We start from the raw sequence: 13,275 nt of genomic DNA, 5'->3' as shown, positions 1-13,275 counted from the left end.
AAAGTTTCCCCATGCGGTCCATGACCCCTTTGATGTATGGCAGAAGTACTTTATTTGTGGGTGGCCCACCACAAAAATACAACAAATGTTACAGTCAGGAAAGGACAAAAAGGACCCCAAAAAACCAAAAAACCAACTGGACATGGTTAGTCTTGAAAAAAGAAGTCTGAGAAGAGACAGGATAGCACTTTTCAAATACCTGAAAGGCTGTCATACAGAGGAGGAATGGGATCTGTTCACGATCATCCCAGAGTTCAGGACACACAACAATGAGCTCATGTTATGGGAAGCCAGATTTTGGTTGAATATCAGAAAAAAACTTCCTAACTGTTAGAGCAGTAGGGCAATAGAACCAATGACCTCGAGAGGTGGTGAGTGCTCCAATACTGGAGGCATTCAACCACCCAGCAGATATCCTTTGATTTATATTCCTGCCTTGAACAGTGGGTTGGACTCAATGGCCTTATAGGCCCCTTCCAAATTCATTATTCTGTGATGCTAAGTTCCCTGCACTTTGCTTAAAGATATCCTGGCACATTTTCTTTCTTAAAAATTCTTTGATTACCAAATAAAAAGGCCAGTTGTTGTTTACATCAGCTCCATGGAAAGCAGAGAAGACAGCAATCTTTGGCCTTCCTTGTGTCTCCTGTCCTCTCATAGCATATAAAACAAACAAAAAATTGATTTCCACAAAAGATGTGAATTTATGCAGAACTGTAGAGATGTCTTTTGCATAATTTTAAACTAAGGAGTGTTTCAATGGTCTTCAAGGTGAACACAAACCTTTATCTCTTATCTGAATAATTTTGCTTTTCCCTTTAATCTCAGAGGCTGCTTTAAGGTTTAGTTAATATAAAAAACTAATCTCCTTTCACTTAGGATTTTCTAATACATTAAGCACTAGAAATATTCATGCAGTGCTAACAATGGGTTTTAACACATGACAGCAAAGAAATTAAATATTGTGGTCCCAAGGAAACCATAATTCAGACCCTTGAAGGCATATACAATAATCTGCATTTCTACTATGGGAATAATGAAAAACAAAACATTATTTTAAAGGGGCTTTCTGTTGGAAGATAGATTGCCACAGATACCTGAAGAACACAACATATTGAGACTATTTTTATTGTACATCAACATGTCAAATATTACAAATTCTTATTTTTCAGTAGCTGTGTAGGTTGCAAACTCTTAATTTAGGACACAGTCCTATAAAACTGGTGGAAGAAAGTTCTATGGAATTCTTTACATGCCTAGGACTGCAACAAGCAGATTGTTACTGCTACACAATCTTAATTCTTCTCAGCATGCATTTTAGATTATAAAGGTAGAGTTTCTTTTTTGTAAAAACCATACTTGGTATGATCTACAGTAATGGCTCTACACTACGTTGTACTGTAGTAAGTATTTATCCTGAAAAAACTGTAAATATTTTGTATCATTTTACTGTCTAACAAGCTGCTGGATAAAATAAAATAGAATGGCCCACCTCTTGAATACTGTCTTCAAAAATGATTTTAAATGAAATTTCTTTGTAAAACATATGAAAAACAGTCATGAAGTAAAATTGTTCTTTGAGATGAGAATACAATACAATTTGGAGTCAAAGCAATAAAACACTGAAAGAGAAGTTAGGAATGTGTTTTTACATTTTTATCCTAGCCACAAAATCAGACCCCCAAGGAGCCTTACAATTAAAACACAATTGAAGTCAAGCACTAATTAAAATACAAGAATCTATCTGCATTCAATACACGCTTAGATAACCAGATTCATGGGCAATATTTATTTATTTATTATATTAAATTCATACCCACCCATCTAGACCGAAGTCTACTCAGGGCGGCTTAGTAGCACAAACTAATTATCATGGGAATCACAACAAAAAAGACTGAGTCCAGAATTTACATATGTATCATACAAGAAGAAAGTAGATGTTTCTTTTTTGAGAAAAGAAAAAAAAAACCACAAAATTTTACAGAAGCTATGTACAAGATGTGCCTCCACCACATCTCAAATTTTTTTGGCAACTTCTGCCTAACAGATTAGGAAACTTTCAGAGGTCAAAGGACTATGCACGCATGCTTCAGAGCATGGAGATCTGTACTGTACTTGTGTTCTGCCCATCTTCATTATCTTTCAAAAAAAACCCACCTCTATTAAAAAATGGGAAAGCTCTCTCATGCCCTCTAGTGGCCAAAATAATTCTTTGAAAATGCAACTTTTGGAGCTGGGGCAAAGATTGTGGGGCCCCACAACCAAGGCAAAACGTCCTGCCATGGGTTCAGAAGTGAGAAGGGAACGTTCAGAAACAACAAAAAGAGAGGTGTGTGTGTGTGTGTGTGTGTGTGTGTGTGTGTGTGTGTGTGTGTGTGTGGGAGAGAGAGAGAGAGCTGAGGGCACTTCAAGCCCTTGGAGGCAGCATGTTCATCCTGCAGGCTCCTCTTTGCTCACTCCTATTATAACAAAATGTGTTAATCATCCCATCTTGAAAAGGAACTCAGTCTTTGAAGTAGAGCAAGACAGTGTGGCCTGAATAATGTGATATTAATGAACAATGTCCATACTTTCAGAGAAAGCCTCTTGATATCTTCAATAGTAGGAAAGCCCGGTAACATTAGATTTGAAATCTAAACTTTTGCCTGCTTTACAGAAAAAAACAGTTGTGTTGATCGAAGAATCCTTTCTTCAAGAGGAAGTTCCCTGTGTTCAAAAATGGTGATATCAATGGTGACATCACCAACAAAGGTGATCATCTTATTCGCATCTGAATATCTATAAAGCAAGAAATTGATCCAGGTCCTTTGAAATAGGTTTCAACTAGTTTACTTTCAGCTTGGGAGCATTTCTTGCCCAACCCACCATGAAAAAGACTCCTTCCTTTATGCCTTCTACCTTTTATCTCTAAATAAGCAATGTCCATTCAGCTATCCCTCTTTTTTCCAGTCCAGTTTTTTAATTCACAGTGTCCATGGTGTGTTTCCATGTGCAGTTCCTGAAGGTCCCTATTCTCATTTCCTAAACATAAGCACTGTACCTATGAATCAATGTCTATAAGGTACACGTTCCTTTATTTTCCAGCCAAATTTAACTCGTGCCCTGTTACCACAATCCTTTTTGCTCAGCTTCACAGGACTCTGCTTGTTTTTTAATAAAGTGGTGGAAAGGAGGGACCAAATGTCTGTTTCAAATTTAGGAAAAACAATCAGATCATCAAAGCATGGCTTTTCTTTTTGTTAGTGAATGCTTTTTTAAGTTGCTGTTTGTATTTCAAAAGCCGCTGAACAACAACAACAAAAACAACAATAGATGAACTAGGAAATTCTGTGCTCTGAAATTAAGTCCACAGGGGCACAAGCGACGGACTGGCCGGGTGCCCCCACCTTTCCCCCCAATGGTAAAGTGGAAAAAACCAATGCTACAGCAATTGCTGTTGGCCTTGCTCAGTGTTTCAGGTTTCTGGTTGTGGAGCCATAGGTTGGGAGTTCAATTCCCCGTCAAGCCTCCTGTGAGTAGAGCCAGCTTTTGCAGCCTTCGTCAGGCTGCCCAGTTCCAGGGTGTCCCAAGAAAGGGGTGGGGGAATTGGTAAACTATTTCTGAGTAGAGATGGGGGTATTCGTATCCATATACGAATATCCTCGCACAGCTGGACTTAACAGGGGTCCACTCATGTGTCCTGCTGCAGCACCAATCCTGCTCATCCTTCCAATTGTGCCCAGAGTGCCACTCTCTTCCCATTCACTAACCTGGAAGACCCTGAAAAGGGTTGCCGTTAAGTCAGATTTGACTTGATAGCACATGATGGTTGCTATTATTCACAGGGGGAGGTGTTCCTGTTAGAGATAACCAGGGATTCCTGTTAGTGCCTTCCACAGGCAATCAAAGACTTGTATGACTTTTTAAACTTTAAATTGGGTGCTCTTTAAACATCCATAAAAGTGAGTTACCCTTTTTTTGTGCTTGGTGGGGAAATGTCCATATTGGTAAGAATGACACGTGTGTGCGTGCATGTGCGCAAAAAGCATTTATGGCTCCTGCACTACCCGTGTACTCCACATGCTGTCTGCTCGGCTGAAATACCCTGAGAGCGAGTGCCACAGGCATTCTTCAAAATGCTCCTGTGAACTCCCACATGCAGCCGAGTGTATTCAGCGATGACTCTCACGCTCTTTAGAACCATTTAATTTAATCCACAGATGAAAAGCTAATGAATTTTTTAAAAAATGGAATAAAGGAGGGATAGAGGCAGCTTAACATCCTCCTGTCCTTTGTGTGGTACAAACAGATACTCACCTTCCAGTTGCTTTTCTAAACAGGAACTGAAAGATAAACGGACTCTTGCCACTACGTAGCCCATCAGCTGAGAAAGCAGGGACAGAGCTGGGTAGGGAGATGAGTGTACAAACAAACAGCAGGAAGGAATTAGAGCAGCTCATTTCTCCTCACCTGTCATTCTTCTGCTCCAGATCTGACTCAAAGGCTGCTTTTATTTAAATGCAAAAGCTTACTCCAAACTGTTTGGGCAATGCATGTACAGTATGTCTAACATAACATCTAGCTCTTCCCTTAGAGATCAAAATCTTTTTATTTCTATACTATGAGAACTGCAAGGGAACAAAGTTTTAATGCAATTAGCATGGCAATACAAAAAAAAAGCCACTGGTTTCATTGATAATATGAGCTCATGTGTCTTTTCGCAATACTTTAGAATCCCAAGATATGATTTAAAAAAACAAAAAAACACCCTTAACATGGAAGCCTTACATACCAACATCTTTTTGTCAGGAACTTTACTTATGTCCATGGTAAACAATGAATGATCTACATCAACATAGCCTTTTGAATCCTAAGCAACAACTCTTACATATACAATTTGTAATTAGATAATTTTCCTGGGGGATACTAATCGTCTCATACTTTCTCTATGGAGAGTAAAATTTTGTGCTCTTATTGTGATCCACAAGGACTCTTCAAGTTAGGGGTCTGAACCACAAAAAGAAAGGCTTCCATCAATATATCTCATTTTCATCCAAAGCTCAGCATTTCCCTCTGTTCCTGAACATAAAGTTAGGCATTCCTGGGCTGAACAGAGAATGTGGAACTACACACAAGCCTTTGGTTCTCCATAATATGTGACAAGTATATCCATTTTATGAGCATCCCCCACTTCAGATGCCATTATACTCTTTTTGTGTCCTCTGGGAGCCATGCTTTTTTTTAGCACTGACCATCTCATTTAACTTAAAAAAAAACATGAATGGCTTATTAAAACTGATTGGGTGATCTTATCACAGGATTTAATTAATCTGTTCTGCAAGAAGCTTTCTAGTACAGAGTTAGGAGCTAGGAAGATGGAAAGCGCCATCTTGTGGAAATTTACCTCTGCAGGGACACACGTATGGTTTCAATTTCCAACAAGCATATTCAAACTGTCTTATGCTCCTCCTGAAACAGCACACAATGGTTGCATTCAAACACAACACATAAACCTGCCCATTCTGCAAGGATTTAGATGCCTATGAAGGTCACGCTCAGGCTACCCATCCTAACAGGACTGTTGTAAAGATAAAATGTCACGACCTTCAGAATAAACATGACAGATAAACATAACAGCAATAAACATGACAGACAGATAAACAGGTTAAGCAACTGGCAGATCCACTGATAAATATCAAAAACGGAGTATTTTCCCTAACCCTTTAGCAGAAAGGACCAAGATCTAGCAAAAGCTGTCTTGGTAGAGAATGGATCTGATGATTTCCTGTCTCCTGAAGCCAATGTTCCCCATTCTCTCTGGACCACCTCCCACAGTGTTTCATGGAGATCCACAACACTCTGTATCAGGCAAGGGCCATAGGGAGCCTACAGGGGAAAGGAGATAACAGCGAAGATTTTTTCCTCTCCTATTCTGCTTAGATCAGAATCAGTCCATGAACAGAAGCATTCTTTCCATCTGCAGGAGATCGGCTCTGGACCCAAGCCTTCATGCCTTACTCCTGAGAAAAAACAAGCCTTGTCGCAGAAAGGTCATGCAGCTATTTCTGCTTTGTAGAAGAGAATTTTGTAAGCGACTAATCTAAACATTCTGGTGCTTGTAAGGACACTCGCCCTCCACTTAATTTTATACTTGCATGTTTCAGCGGGTTTTACTTTCTCCTTCTTTTAAATTTTTGAAGTTGTCCAGCTCCAGCCCAAAAACAGCCATGAACATATAGAAATAGGCAGATAAAAGTGCAGTGTATGCAGTCCCTCTCCAAAAGCAAAAATTACATTCAGGTACAGTGGGGTCTTGACTTAAGAACGACTTGAGTTAAGAACATTTTGACTTAAGAACCACTCTCACAGGAAAATATTGACTTGACTTACATACTTAGATTTGAGTTACGAACTGAAAAAAACCCACGTGGGAGGCAGGGAAAGTGCAAAATTTGAACTTTCAGTTAACTGTTGGCGAGTGAAAGGGGTGCCTGTCTGCTTCCTCACTCCTCCCAGCGTTTAGAGAGTGGATTGGGAGACAGTCTTCAGACTGCCTGGTACTGCCTGGACTGTATTTTCCCTGCCTTCCCTGAACCTTTCTTGACCTAAGAAAAAAAGAAACAAAATATCCCCCTCTAGTGGTCGAAGGCGGAATAGCAGCTTCCCATTAGTTTCTATGGACGGAAAAGAGCAGATACGGATCAAATGGTTTTCAATGCATTCCTATGGGAAATGCAGATTTGACCTGAGAACATTTTGACTTGAGAACCGCCTTCCAATACGGATTAAATTCTCAAGTCAAGACCCCACTGTAGAAGGTTGCAAACAGCAGTCCTTCAATTGTTCAATCACTAGATTAAAATTCCAGCATCAAACCATTCCCTGCTGATGTATTATGCACACACAGGATACCATGATGTTCTAACTGAAGGGAAACTTGGGGTGTCCCTGCTGAAGACATTTAGTATGGCACACTCAGAGTTCTTCATACCTTTTGCTGGGCATCAACATCCACTTGTAATCTTCTGATGCTCCCCCTGTGCTTTTTTAGGGCACACACAAAAGTGTCTGTGTGGGAAAGAGACCAGTAGTGTAGTCTCAAGAGTTCTGGTGGTTCTTAGCAGAGTTCTTTCACCTTTCCCTACAAGCGGGCTTTGATGTATGCAATGATGTATAAGGCAGATGAACCCCTTTACACTCAGCAAAACTTCCCTATGGTTTTCTCATTGGTGCCATTTTGCCTCCCGCCCTTTTTCTAGCATACAGGCATGGTCAAATCTGACGGTGTGCTTCTGCAGAAGAAACATTCACTAGCAGAGTGGATCCTCTTCTTCCTGCAGGGACTGATGTCTCCCCCCCCCCCAAATATCTGATCAATAGATGCAGATCAGAATGAGGGATAGCATACTTATATATATGTATGTGTATGTGTGTGTGTGTCTATATATATATAAGTCTAATACATCATTTAAAAATAGATTTTTACATCTCCAGCATGTTGGCAACTTTCCTTTCACCACCCAATTAAAACCCTTGCATTTTTTAAAATTCTAAATGTTTTTCAAGGCATGAGAACAGTCACACTGAAGCAAATAAACACTGTTGATATTATTACAAGATATGTAGTTTCATTTGATTTATGGCAACCCTAATAGGGTTTTCATGGGATGTGGTGGCGCTGTGGGTTAAACCACAAAGCCTCTGGGCTGCAAGGTTGAAAGACCAGCAGTTCGAATCCACACGACAGAGTGAGCTCCTGTCACTTGTCCCACCTCCTGCCAACCTCGCAGTTTGAAAGCATGTAAAAATGTGATTAGATACATACAGTAGGTACCGCCACGGTGGGAAGGTGTAAGCATTCCGTATCTAGTCACACTGGCCACGTGACCACAGAAAACTGTCTACGGACAAACGCTGGCTCTATGGCTTGGAAATGGGGATGAGCACTGTCCCCTACAATTGGACACGACTGGACAATTTGTCAAGGGGAACCTTTACTTTTTAAATAGGGTTTTCACAGTATATGAGATATTGAAGGAGTGGTTTTATTACATCCCATGAGTTTTTGTGGGCAAGCAGGGTACAGGTCTGTCACTCTATCCACGACTACACCACACTGGCTTTCAAAAAAAGTACGACAGCTTATTGTTGCTATTTTAAAATTATTGTTGTTTTTTTTTTAAAAGAAAGAAAACATTTTTCAAAAATGGCTGTTTAGGGCTATAACACTTTTCCTCATGTAACCATGTCACACCCATTAATGTGGGGGAATGAAGTGGCACATGCATCAAAAGTGTGTTTTGCTAGTAGTGCAAAGAAATCTGACACCTGAGCAATGAATGGGCAGATTCGGTGTAGAAATGACCCTATAGAAGTGGAACAAAACTGTTGTCCATGCTCCCCGCCAACAGGCAAGGTGGTTTCACTGCAATTATCTCCCTATTTCCATGTTTTCATAGAATGTCCAGATTGACATTTTTCTGTTTTTAAACTTCCAATGCGTTCTTCTCCTTTCTTTTTCACAGAAAAAAAGGGAGAAATATTCAAATGCAAAGACTGATTAGGGCACAGTGCTTGTCATCTGAAAACACTTCATTCCATAGAAATCGCTGTCTTGCAAAACCCAGTTCCCCACTGGAATGCGTTGAAAACTATTTAATGCATTCCAATTGGGGGAAAAAACACTATCTTGCAAATATTGTCCATAGAAGACATGATCTTGCAAAACACAGTTCCCCATACCATATTGGGAAAAAATTCAATGGGGCTTAGATAGCCTTCCCCTCTTTTTCTCCCTAGCAACAAAGAAAGAGGATGAAAGGAGTCAAAGCAAACACCTGGCTCTTGATAATGATGACTCCTTTTGCCCCAATCCTTTACCATAGGGAAAAAGAGAAAAAACTGCAATATAAAATATTACCAGGAACTGCTACCTTTGCAAAAGATCCTAATGAAAAGAAAAAAAATATGAAAAGGAATCTAGAAAAACCAAAGAAATCACAAGTGTAATCTTCCCATTAATGTAAACTATGCAGATGAGTTCCCCACATTTGGGGAAATCACAGGGATCAGCAGCATACCTGAAGTACAATGGATGAACCTCACCCTGGGAAAACCACTTTTATGACATGGTATTTCCCATGCAAGGTATAAGTTGGAATGGCCCTTGCACCTCATACCCCCTTCTGTCCCTTGACCTCCCAAGGTATGGTGACCCCCTGGCTGCCCCTCCCACTCAGTACAGGGCTGCACAGCCCCAGTCCTGCCAGAGGCCAAGAGAGCTCCTCAGTGTTTTGGGGTGCCCTGCGAGACCCCCATCAGGGGCTAGGTGTTCTACACACAATCCTCTAGTGCACAGGTATTAGCATAAGGTATTAGCATATGTGCACTAGAGGATTGTGGAAGGAACACCTAGCTAATGCTAGGTGTTCTCCCACAATTAGCATAAGGTATTAGCATATGCTAATACCTGTGCACTAGAGGATTGTGGGAGGAACACCTAACCCCTCATGGGGGTCTCGCAGGGCACACCAAAACACTGAGGAGCTCTCTTGGCCTGTGGTAGGACTGGGGCTGTGCAGCCCTGTACTGAGTGGGAGGGGCAGCCAGGGGGTCACCATGCCTTGGGGGGTCAAAGGACAGAAGGGGGTATGAGGTGCAAGGGCCATTCCAACTCATGCCTTACAGAGGAAATACCATGTCATAAAAGTGGTTTTCCCAGGGGGAGGCTCATACATTGCACTTCAGGTATGCTGCTGATTCCTGTGACTTCCCCAAGTGTGAAGAACTCAACTTCATAATTTGTGTTCATGGGAGATTGCATTTATGATTTCCCTGGGTTTTTTACAATCTCTTTACCCTTTCGTTCCTGGCTATTTTCACCATTCTCTATCATTTAAATTGGTGGTCACAACTCCATTGGTGATGCTTTGCAAGATGGTTCCCCCATTGAAACACATTACAGTAATTACATAAGACCTACTTTTTTTAATCCCAAAAAAGTGGGGGTGAAATTGTATGCTGTTGTTCTTCCAGGAGGAAGACCCTGGAAAGCCAGCAGCATATACTTTCTCCCCTGCTTTTTGGGGATAAAAAAGTAGGTCTTCTGTAATTAATGTGTTTCAGTTGGGGGGGGGACCATCTTGCAAAGCAGGGTAAAAAAAAAAACATCTTACAAGGCAAGGACCCAAGCATTGTCCAGTGAAAATTGTCCATAGGAACAATTATTTTGCGAAGCGCAACATTGCTCAAAAAAAGTCATTGTTAAGCGAATTGTCTAGTGAGGCACCACTGTTTAGAGTTAAATTTGAGATACAGTATAGACAATTGTTCTCTACTGCAATGATCACACACACAATTACAACTTCACCTTTGACTGTAGTTTCTTACTTCAAAACCCATGTGTCTGTGTGTGTGTGTTCTTATTTCATAAACACTTGGCAGTTTTGTTCTAACAGTTTGAATACAAAGGAGCAGAAATCCTTGGGTGCTTGGCTTTATAATGCCACCCTGGGAACTAAGCCTTAAGAAAAATCTCCAGGATGTGAGGTTCATTAGTCAGGGACAGGACACGGTTCATGGTGGCAGTTACTTCCTTAGCCTTAGGGTAAAAGAAAAAGAGAGAGAATATAACACTGCAATTGTTTCAATTCCTTTGCTGTCAGCTCCCTGCTTCCCTGGGGCTACACTAAAACAACATGCAAGCCCATTTAATACAAATGCGGTTATACAAAGTAGCCTTACCATGTGCAAAATCCCAAAGACCAAATGGGAAAGGAAGGCTCCATAATGCAGCAAGCATGTTGAAACCTTCTGGCGTGATGGAAACCTAATGGCATTTTGCAGGAATTCCTATGAAAACTTTTATATGAACGATCACAAAATACCTCTCTGGATTTATAGTTCCAGCACACATTGACTTATTTGCCTACGGCATCCCCATATTTCAAACACAGCATGAGAACTTGATTAGCCTCTCCCCCCCCCTCAAAAAAAACATATATAGTCCCTTGGCCACGGTTCTTTAACACTGGGGGTGCCAGGTAGGCCTTTCGTATGCTGAGCAGCTTGTACACAGCAGAGTATTCAGGTAGTTCTCAATTTTGAAAAGCAAGACCCTGGAGTTTTACAATGCTGGAAGCCGGGCCTGAGGTCTCTCTACATCTCATGGGAACTCCATTCTTTCTTAAGCTCTCTAGGAGAATTCTTGGGAGAGAATAAGGATCCTATGAGACATATAGAGGCATCATTCTCTCCCCATGACAACACACAGTGGGCCCCAGATATTTCACAAAAAGGGAAAAGCTTATCATTTCAAATGGGTGGTCTAAGAAGCAACATAGGAAGCTGCCATTAGAATACCATCGGTGCATCTTGCCTACTGCTGCTCTACACAGACAAGCTGGTTGAACAATCTTTCCCAGCCCGGGGAGGGGGGTGATGCCAGGAACTGAACCCGGAGTCTTGTGCATGCCAAATGTGGACTGGCTGTCCTCTGTTCACATTTTGAAATGTTTATGGCAGAGGTTGCTTTGGCTTTCGTATTTCACTGGCCAGGCCAGTCTGCCAAATGACAGCTCCATTTGCCAAATGACAATTTGGTCCTTGAACTCATTTGCTAACATAAGGGCCAAAGAGAAAAACCTAACTGCCAAAATGATAATACAGTAGCCGTCTGTAGTTACGGGTGTTTATATGTAGACAGACAGACACCGAATTGTTTTAAGCCATTGTATTATTTATTTATTTATTTATTTATTTATTTATTTATTTATTTATTTATTTATTTATTTATTTATTTATTTATTTATTTATTTAATGTATATGCCGCCCACTCTACCCAAAGGTCTCTGGGCGGCTATAGGGTAGAATAGAAATATTTGAATGGACAGTAGATACATACATATTTGTGCATGTGTGTGCATGCATGCACATGCAGACGGGGAAACAGACAAATGCCCAATCACTAGGTGGACCCTATTTAGTTAAATTATGCATACATATTCCAGAATTCTCTACCATAAAAATTAGTACGGCTCCCAGAAGACTAGGGTGGCTGTTTTCAAAATTCACTACACTTCAAAGGATGCCTTGTGCAACCTTTATATACTGCAATGTCCCAGGAGATGCACAGTACATCTTCTGGTATGGGAGATACTCAGTGTCCCAGATAATGCAAGAGTACCAACTGCATTCTCCATTTAAACTAGGCACCAAGACATCTTTGGCCACAAGGTGGAGTAGCTGCATAACATTACAATTTTCAATATTACGCTGAGAACTGGGAACAGCTTTTTAATGCATAAATTCCAGAAAACACAGAATTTTAGGGACACATTTTAAGACACAAAAGAACTGTGTCATAAAGAATCATGCTAACAGAGTAATTTTTATTTTCATGCCTTGGTTTTACATGCGTTGTTGCTATTTTTACCGACTTGATATTTTTATTACTGCACACCTCTCCTACCTTCATTGAGACTACGTCTTTCTTTATCAATCAGACATATGTGTGTGTGTGTTTTTTTTCTTATTTCAGAAACATTTGGTAGATTCTTACTTCACAACCCATGTCCCCAAACCAAGTCTATGTTTTTAAATTTTGTATTGCTGCCTTTTTGATGGTGTCATCATGGTGTGGAATGTAGTCACCCTGGACGTTCCACAGGTGTCAATGTTGATGACTTTTATTCACCAGCTGAAAACCATTTTGCAACTTGGTCTTTTAATTAACAGCTAGGCCACTGTATCAGGTCACAAGTTTAGTGGTGGTGCATGTTCCATTTAACACTGAATGTGTCACTTTTGTTTATTTTAGTGTATTTTGGTGATACTATACTGCATATTTTGCCATCATTTTAAAAAGAGCAGGATATTAAAAATTTATATTTATAAAACAAATAAAAAGAAATAGAATGTTAAACTCTGAGCACTTAAAGAAGAATGCAATATTCCCTGAAAATAGTTTGATATACCCTACAAAGGTTAGCTACAGTACTAAAAGCCAATGGGAAATCATAGCATGAACCACTTTCAGAAGGCCCAAGACTGAGGTGCATAGACACCAAACTAGCTGGTGCATGTGACTTTTGTTTTATGGTTTTTTTTTTGGGGGGGAGGAAATTTAGCTGCCAATATCCTTCTGCTTTTGCACCACCTCTGTTTGCTACAGCAACTGGCAGCAAGTATTTTGGTTCAAATTGCTGAACTTTTAACCCTATAAATGCCAGAGCAAATTTCAGCATTTTGTCAAGATGGGCAAACTAACTTGAGCATAACTAGCAGCCTTCTTGAACT

General features: G+C 40.4%; 1 protein-coding gene and 2 non-coding genes across 4 annotated transcripts in view; 1 reads left to right on the top strand and 2 right to left on the bottom strand.

Annotated features, from left to right (window-relative positions):
• The window catches only part of CHN1 (chimerin 1), a 141,795-nt gene that overhangs the window by 108,727 nt on the left and 19,793 nt on the right, over positions 1 to 13,275 (bottom strand). The window lies entirely within an intron of this gene.
• LOC140703424 (U1 spliceosomal RNA) lies at positions 8,970 to 9,134 on the bottom strand. The gene has a single exon (XR_012082829.2). It is a non-coding gene; the product is annotated as a U1 spliceosomal RNA (small nuclear RNA).
• LOC144586199 (U1 spliceosomal RNA) lies at positions 9,652 to 9,816 on the top strand. The gene has a single exon (XR_013540937.1). It is a non-coding gene; the product is annotated as a U1 spliceosomal RNA (small nuclear RNA).

The sequence above is a fragment of the Pogona vitticeps genome, chromosome 1 (assembly GCF_051106095.1).
Source record: "Pogona vitticeps strain Pit_001003342236 chromosome 1, PviZW2.1, whole genome shotgun sequence".
In the NCBI taxonomy this organism is placed as follows: Eukaryota; Metazoa; Chordata; class Lepidosauria; order Squamata; family Agamidae; genus Pogona; species Pogona vitticeps.
The sequence above is the reverse complement of the archived record's forward strand: the minus strand, read 5'-3'. Positions and strand labels throughout refer to the sequence as shown.